This window comes from Mus musculus, chromosome 3 (assembly GCF_000001635.26).
Source record: "Mus musculus strain C57BL/6J chromosome 3, GRCm38.p6 C57BL/6J".
NCBI classification, from domain to species: domain Eukaryota; kingdom Metazoa; phylum Chordata; class Mammalia; order Rodentia; family Muridae; genus Mus; species Mus musculus.
In genome coordinates, this window is record NC_000069.6 from 56,716,422 (window position 1) to 56,724,902 (window position 8,481).

The window sequence follows — 8,481 nt, forward strand, 5'->3', positions numbered from 1 at the left end:
GTCTCATCTGTACTTCTGGCCTCTGCTGAGGTGATTAACTGGACCCAAGTGAAGATTATATACCTATTTGATGAGATTGTTCCATTGATAATTTAGAATTTTGTTCTTTTCTGAAGAGTGATTTCTCTGGCTGTAAAATGTGATGAAAGGAAATCTGGCATGGCTGTATTAGAAATCAAGATCTTGCACTCCTGGGAAGAGGTACAGATGTTAACAAAGAGGTAGCTGTACCCCAGCAATATCCTCTGTCTTCCATATCAAATCTGTGTTGATCTGAAATGTGCATAACAGACTGTTGGTCTGAAGGGCCAACAAACTTTTATTGATGTGAAATAAGGTCCTGTTGTTAAATAAGCAAATCCAATTTAAAATAGAGAATTCAGAAGGAGAAAGGCAAAAAGGCTGTTTCTTTGCATGTGTCATAGTAAAAACCCTGAAGGAAATAGGACGTCTGTGTCACTAGAATAATATAAATACACAGAGGTAGCAATGCCTCAAAACTTTTCCCCCAATTTTTTTGCCTCCATGCCTCAATATTCTTTCCTCTCAAGTCAGTGGATTCTCTCCTTTGTCTCCTTGTCTTTTTTGTTTTTTCTTCACAAAGTTTGTAGAAACATAATCCAAGATAATGAGAGCATAATTTTAATTTATTTCCATTTCAGATTTTTATGCCTGTAATTATGTTTCTGTTAAATGAGATTAAAATGTCAATCTGCCAACTTGCTCCTTGCTTTTCGACCTTTTGCACACAGAGTTTATCATCCTGACAAATAAAAAAGCCTCTCCAATACCCAAGATGAGATAACAAATTGTGTCTTTTCAAATTAGAAAATAATCATCCATCATGTTATTTAAAATTAGAGGAGATGCCCAGTACAGATTAAAGTCTCTAGCAATATTCATATCCTATAATATTCAAATATTGCATAATTTTGTAGTAAAGAACAAAGCTGTTGTGGGTTGACATTGTTAATTCCAATCCCTCAAAATGAATGAGGACTGAGGATAAAATGTAGATTTCCTTTTAGCCAAAGTATTCTGAGCCCTTTGCTCAGTTTGTAAACTGCATTGTTATCTCCCCAAATGAGAGAACTCTGAGTTTATGTCAGTGAATCACAGCTAGCATCTCTCATAATACCCAACTTTCTTCAATCTCACGTTGCTACATCCACTCCCCCTATAAACACAGAAGCCTCTTTCTTGGCTTTGAGCTTCCTAAGAAGAGTCATTGAGGTGTTACCCAGGGGTGCAACCCTCTGGATGGGAAGCTCACCCCTCTGTCAACTGTACTTGACCATGGTAGGATCTAGTGATGTCTCCATGACATCATTCCCCTTATGCAGCTTTCAGGTCTCCCTCTGGTTCTGTGCTCAAAGGAAGACTTTAGGAAATAACTGTGTTACTCCTTCGCTAGAATCAACACCAAGTCTCTAATTGACCTCTCCCCCTGAATTTCTTATCTGCAGATATTGTAGCTTTTAGGTAATTTTCCTTGAATTTTATTAGTTCTTTGAGATTTTTGTACATCTTTTGATCATCTTTACTCTTCCTCCAAGTCCTCCCATATCTCCCACACCTTCTTTCTTGTCTTCCTTCCTTCCTTCCTTCCTTCCTTCCTTCCTTCCTTCCTTCCTTCCTTCCTTCCTTCCTTCCTTCCTTCCTTCCCTCCCTCCCTCCCTCCCTCCCTCCCTTCCTCCCTTCTTTCCTCTCTCTTTCTTTCTGTTTTTTTTCTTTTTTATTCTTTTTTTCTTCAAAAAAACCAAAAAAACAAAAAAACAATTGAGTCCAATTTGGGTTGTCCATATGTTCTTGTGTAGCCATCCACTCAAGCATAGTCTATAGAGTAAAAACTATGCCCTCAAGGAAAACTGCATCTCTGCCTCTCAGCATCTTTTGATTGCCTATAGTTTCTTACCTAAGGGTGGGCTTTGTACCTACTTTCTCTCTCCCAGCTGGGACTTGGTCTGGCTTGATGTTGAAGAAATCATGTACATTCTGTCATTAGTGATGTAAGCCCATTTATGCTACTACCCAGATGTGTCCAGAAAGCCCCATTTCCTTATAGTTATCTTCCATCTCTGGCTCTTAAAATCTTTGTGACCCCTCTACCACAGTGATACCCAAGCCTTGTGAGGTGTTCTTGTGATACAAATGTCCTATTTAGGGCTCCAATTTCCATGGTCTCTTATTCTCTAAACCTTGACTAGCTATGGGTCACTGTGTTAATCAGCCTTTAAATACCAGTTTCTTTTTTTCTTTTTTTCTTTTTATTGGATATTTTCTGTAATTACATTTCAAATGTTATTCCCTTTCCTGGTGCCCTCCCAGAAACTCCTTATCCCATCCCCCCTCCCCCTGTTTCTATGAGGGTATTGCCCTAACCCACCGACCCACTACAGCCTCTCTGCCCTTGAATTTTCCTACACTGGGACATCCATCAAGCCTTCACAGGATCAATGGCCTCTCTTCCCATTGATGCCTGACAAGGCCATCCTCTACTTACATGTGTGGTTGGAGCCATGGCTCCCTCCATGTGGACTCCTTGGTTGGTGGCTTAAACACTGGGAGCTCTAGAGGGTCTGGTTTGTTGATATTGTTCTTCTTGTGAGGTTGCAAACCCCTTCAGCTCCTTCAGTCCTTCCTTTAACTCCTCCATTGGGGACCCTGTGCTCAGGCCAATGGTTGGCTGTGAGCATCCACCTCTGTATTTGTCAGGCTTTGGCAGAGCCTCTCAGGAGACAGCCATATCAGGCCCCTTTTAGCAAGCACTTCTTGGCACCTACAATAGTGACTGGATTTGGTGACTGTATATGGGATAGATCCCCAAGTCTCTGCTCTACACTTTGTCTTCCTATTTGCTCCCATGAATATTTTGTTCCCCTTTCTTTCTTTTATTCTTTTCTTTTCTTTTTTTCTTTTTTGGTGTTTCATTTCTAAGAAGGGCAGAAGCATCCACACTTTGGTCTTTCTTCTTGAGCTTCACGTGGTTTATGAATTGTATCTTGGGTATTCTGAGATTTTTGGCTAATATCTACTTCTCAGTGAGTGTATATCTTATGTGTTCTTTTGTGATTGGGTTACCTCACTCAGGATAATAGATTTTAGTTCCATCCATTTGCCTAAAAATTTCATAAATTCATCTTTTTAAACAGCTGTGTAGTATTCCATTGTGTAAATGAGCCACATTTCATGTATCCATTCCTCTGTTGAAAGACATCAGGGTTCTTTCCAGCTTCTGACTATTACAAATAAGGCTGCTATGAACATAGTGGAGAATGTGTCTTTGTTTTTATGTTGGAGCATCTTTTGGGCATATGCCCAGTAGTGATATATAGCTGGGTCCTCAGGTAATACTATGCCCAAGGTAATTCAAAATCACATATGTAATGGGCCCATGTGCTTCTGTCATTGCTTGCTCATATTTCCTCATGGGACTTCCCTCACAGCCTTCCTTGTGAATGAAATGCCACCGTTCCAGTCATAATCATAGAATGATGCTTGAAACAGCTCAGCTCAGTTTTCAGACTCTTCTATGGTCTGAACACAGGACTGTGACTGTGCATGCAAAGTCCTCTGCTCTTACACAAACCATGGTTTAGTCAAGGAAAGCAGCACATTTTAATAGCTCTCTCACTCCTAAACATATAAGTATCAAATTAGTGTATGTTTGGATTAGGATGTGCTAGAAAATTTGATTTTAAAAGTTTCTGTTTCCTTTGTTGACTGAGAGTTTATTTTTAAAAATATTAAATAAATTTGGTCTTGAACTCAGTAATTTGTGCATTGACCTTAAACATATTGCCCTTATTTCATGCTATTTATTTATGTGAAGTTGTATTTTCAATAGTAAGGATTATAAAATCAAAATCGTAATCACACTGAAAATGATAAGCTGTTCTATGTCCTATTTTATTAATAGTCAATCAAGATCTAATTATTTGTGTAAAAATAAACACACATATTCATCTCATTAGTATGCAATGTTTTATCTTTAATACATTTAAAAAGGCATTAAGTGTATGAGTTCCTGAGTAAATATTTGACTTGTATATATATTTTATATATTCATATACCTGTGTACTTTAAATTTTTTTCAAGTGAAACTTTAAAAAAACCCTGGATTAAATGACAGTCAAGGTCATATTGGAGAGGAAGTGCATATGTTAGCCTACAGAGCTCAGGTTGGCTCCTGGGTTCTGGTGGATTTTGTTTTTCAAGGACAGGGCTTTGTCCTATTTCTGTTCTTCATTGAACTTTCTACATCATACCCTCACATGTAGCTTCTATTAAATGCTGGTGTTGGCCTTTGCTGTAGAGCAGCAGTTCTCAAACTGTAGGCCATGATCCTTTGGGGGGGTCTAATGACCCCTTCTCAGGGATCACTGAAGACTATCATCAGGGAGGAAGCACAGATATTTATTTACATTACAATTCATAACACTAACAAATTACTATTATGAAGTAGCAAGGAAAGTAATTTTGTGGCTGGGGTGGCCTCCCTCCCCCTCAGCACAACATGAGGAGCTATATTAAAGGGTCACAGCCTTAGGAATGCTGACACTGGTGAAGTGATTGTTGTTGCTGTCTCTTTGGTGTGTTGGAAAAGACCACTCCATCTGTCAGCTTAGGTCTCCTCCAACCCTAGTAAGGGGCTTTTACATGAACTTTTGGCTTCATCATATCTGTACTCAAATGGCAATAAGGTTCACTTGAAAGAAAACAAGTTATCCACTTAATGATATTGGCAGAGGGGAAAAAGAAAACAAGCTTTAAACCCTATCTTCTTATCTTGAACCAACAGAGCCTAAATGGGAGCAGGTGAGACAGGCCTGACCTTGACAAGTCATGGCTTGCCTCTTGTGTTGGTTATTCTTGGTGGTCCATTGACTACATACGAATAAACTACAATTCAGAAATGGAGGGCACACCTGCAGTGATTTTTTTGATTGGTTTGAAGTAGGTGAATCCATCCATTTCAAATCTGAACCTTGGCAGTAGGAAGACACCCCTTTGATCTGGATGTGTGTGTGTGTGTGTGGGGGGGGGGGGGCAACACACTTTTAATCTGGGCTACACCTTCTTCTGGAAGTCTACATGAAGAGCAGAAGAAGGAAGCTTTTGCTCTTTGTCTGCTTGCCCTCACCTTGCAAATATATCCATTCCTTCACTGGCATTAGAGCCTACTTCTTCAGGATTCTAGCATATGCTGAAGACCAGCTGAGATATCCAATCTTGTGGACAAACTACTGGATTCTTGGACTTTTCATTTATAGGCAGTCAGAAGCCATTTTTTATATTAACTGAACAACTAGACAGGAGTCAGTAAATCATCTCAATAAATCACACGTACAAATGTATGTATGCAGGCATATATGACGGAAAGAGAGGGAGATTCATTTTATAAGTTCTGCTGTTCTAGAGAACCCTGACTAATACAACTTCATTTTCTTCTGAGGAGATGGTTTTGAAGGAGCTTGTTATGGTCCCCAAATTAAAACTAGTTGTAAGCACTGGATCATGTTCTAGGGTTATCCTTCATCCCTCATACTTTCATTTTCAGAAACCTCTGTATCACTTGTAGTATGGTACCTTCTCCATCTCTCCTCAAGTCTTTAGCACTTATAGTGGGTGGAGCTTCCTAACAATTGGGTTCATTGCTGTGTACACCATCATGGTGTATAGCTGGCCATTGGGTTTCTGGGGAGTCTGCTGTCTCTGTCTCCCATATTTTCATGACCGAACTTGCACTACTGAGAAGGGCTACCCTACCTGGCTTTCTGTGGGTTCTGGGGATTCAAATTCAGATCACATTTGGACAATGAGCACTTTATCTACTAAGTCATCTCCCTAGCAGCTTTTTCTGTTTCCATGTAGGAATTCAGGAATATTGAAAAAAAATGTGTTCTTTCCTCCATATTTCCAAGACTCCTTTTCATATAAATGGAGAAATTTAAAATATATACACTGTTTCTGGTAACTATATGGTACAATGATGGTCTCATTCAGATGACATGACCATGCTAATTTTTGAGCATATCACTTGGTATAGTTGCATTTATTTTTGTCATGGTAATGACAGGAACTATTTCCTGGCACTCTTTTAGAGTTCCACATACCATCTACCAGTGGGCTTAAAAAATCTCCTTTAAACTATTAGAACAGACATAGTTTCTTCTTTCAGGACCCAGGTGCACAATTGTCAAGTATTTCATTTTAACTGTCTGAAGAACAGCCACCTTCACTAGTGCTGAGGTATGTAGCAGTCTCTATTCCAGGAACGTTTGCTTTTTCATAGTAAGAAGACATTTCTAGAAATTATAAATTGTAAAATGAATATAACATATAGAGAGTATAAAGTGGCCCACAGACTCTTATCAAAACTCCCTTTCCTGATACCTGCTTGGTTTTTATCTTAGAGATTTCCACAGCACCCAGAACACTTCTGTATTTCATTAAGTATAAGACAGTGAGGATCTTGCTTTTTCTTCACCTTCTGTCAGATCCAGTTTGGACACAGGTCATGTGCTGCTGTGGATGCTGGGTTTTCCTCCTTTATGAGAAGCCAATGAGAAATTCCAAACACAGTAATGCAGTTAGTCCATAAATTAAACAAGTTAGAAAATAAGAAAGTAATGGCAGAAGCTGTTCCACCTACATTAAAAGCATTTCTATTATGAACAGCAGCTTGGGTAATTCAACGAAAACAGATGTTATATGGAAGGAGAATGTTCACATTGGTCCTATTTGGGTTTGTGGGTTTAAGATGATAATCTATAATAATACTTCATTTTGTGGAATTCTAAATTCTATGGGATGAATTTATACTTGCTCTCAGATGTAATCCTTACATAGTCTCTTTTTTTAGGGATAGGTTGTTTTTTCTGTAGTATAAATTAGGAAATGGAGGCTAGGAAAACAAGAATACAAGAATAGAATACAAGGTCACACATTTTGCCAATATATCTGTAACCATCATAAAAATTCTTCTTTCCATACAAGAGGTATATTACACTTTTATTGTATGTATGTATATCTATATCTATATATCTATATCTATATATGTATATATATATACACACACATACACACATATATAATTATATATTTGTATAAAGTATTGTATATGTATATATGCATTGTACATATTGTATATATGTATAAAGGCAGTTTATTTCAATCATAATAAGTATAAATGATTTATTCACCATTGACAAGAAAGAAAAAGGGCTAAATAAAGCATGGAATTAGGGGACATGGTTAACAGTTCAGAATACTGGCTGTTTTTTCAGAAGACTTGGGTTTGGTTCCCAGATCCTACATAGCAGCTCACAACCATTGGTAACTCTAGTTCTAAGGAATCCATTTAATTTTTCTGGCTTCTTCTGCACCAGGCATGCACACAGTGCACATACACACATTCAGGCAAAACAGTCACATACATAAAATTTTAAAAATCTAATAATTTAAATAATTTAATGCCATGGACTGAACTCAGTGGGTCCTTCAATTCACAGGGTAAGTCAGGGTTCTGGATCTCAGGTGGGCAAGGATTCAGCGAAATGACAAACAGACATGGACACAAGGGAGTGCTGTATCTGAATGTAATTTCTCAAAGTGAGCATCAGACTAAGATCAAGCTGGACATATTACAAAAGAAAACAAAAAAGTGCTACGTCAGCTAAGGTACATTGAAGTTATCCTGTGTATAATGACACAAAACAGAGAAATGCATACATAAAGACTAGCCGGAACCAGGCAGTGTTTACAACTGAGATAAGATCAGCCCTATCTAAAGTCAGCTATTCTTAGGAGCCAGGTGAAAGGGCTAATATGCCCAATAATAATTCTAGTCTATTGTTTAACCCACCACCAGGCATCCCTTAGTAAATACCTAATTATGCTATTCCTCTGGGCCTAGTGAAAAAAATACACCAGGGAAGTTCAGTTCTACTAGCCTTTTCATGAATAACAGAATAAATACACTAGTTCCTCCTTAAACCACAACCCACCTTCTTTCTACTAATATGTAATGTAGGCTGCCATTCATGTCTGTAATGAGAATTCTAAGTTTACTTTTTGAACTAGCCCTGAGATTTCTAGCTCCTATCTGGCAAACTGCAATGCCTGATTTCTAACTATCAACACTGGAGTCATTTCGTCTGAATGAGTAACATTCTTACAGAATTTCAAACCCACAGTCGGCTCAGTGACTACCTAGGATACTGGTGGAGGCCAGGAAGCAAAGTTCAATCTAACTAGCTATTTGTCAAATAAAAACAATACTGAAGGAAAGTACACACACACACACACACACACACACACACACACACACACACACACACACCTCAGGGTCAAATCTGGAACACATCTGTGTTACAGGATGCCAAAGAACTTCCAAGAAACCCGTTTCTGTGAAACGTGAAACTTTATACCTCAGGACTGCAGCTAAGCTTTTGGGATTGTTACTCAGATTCCACTGGA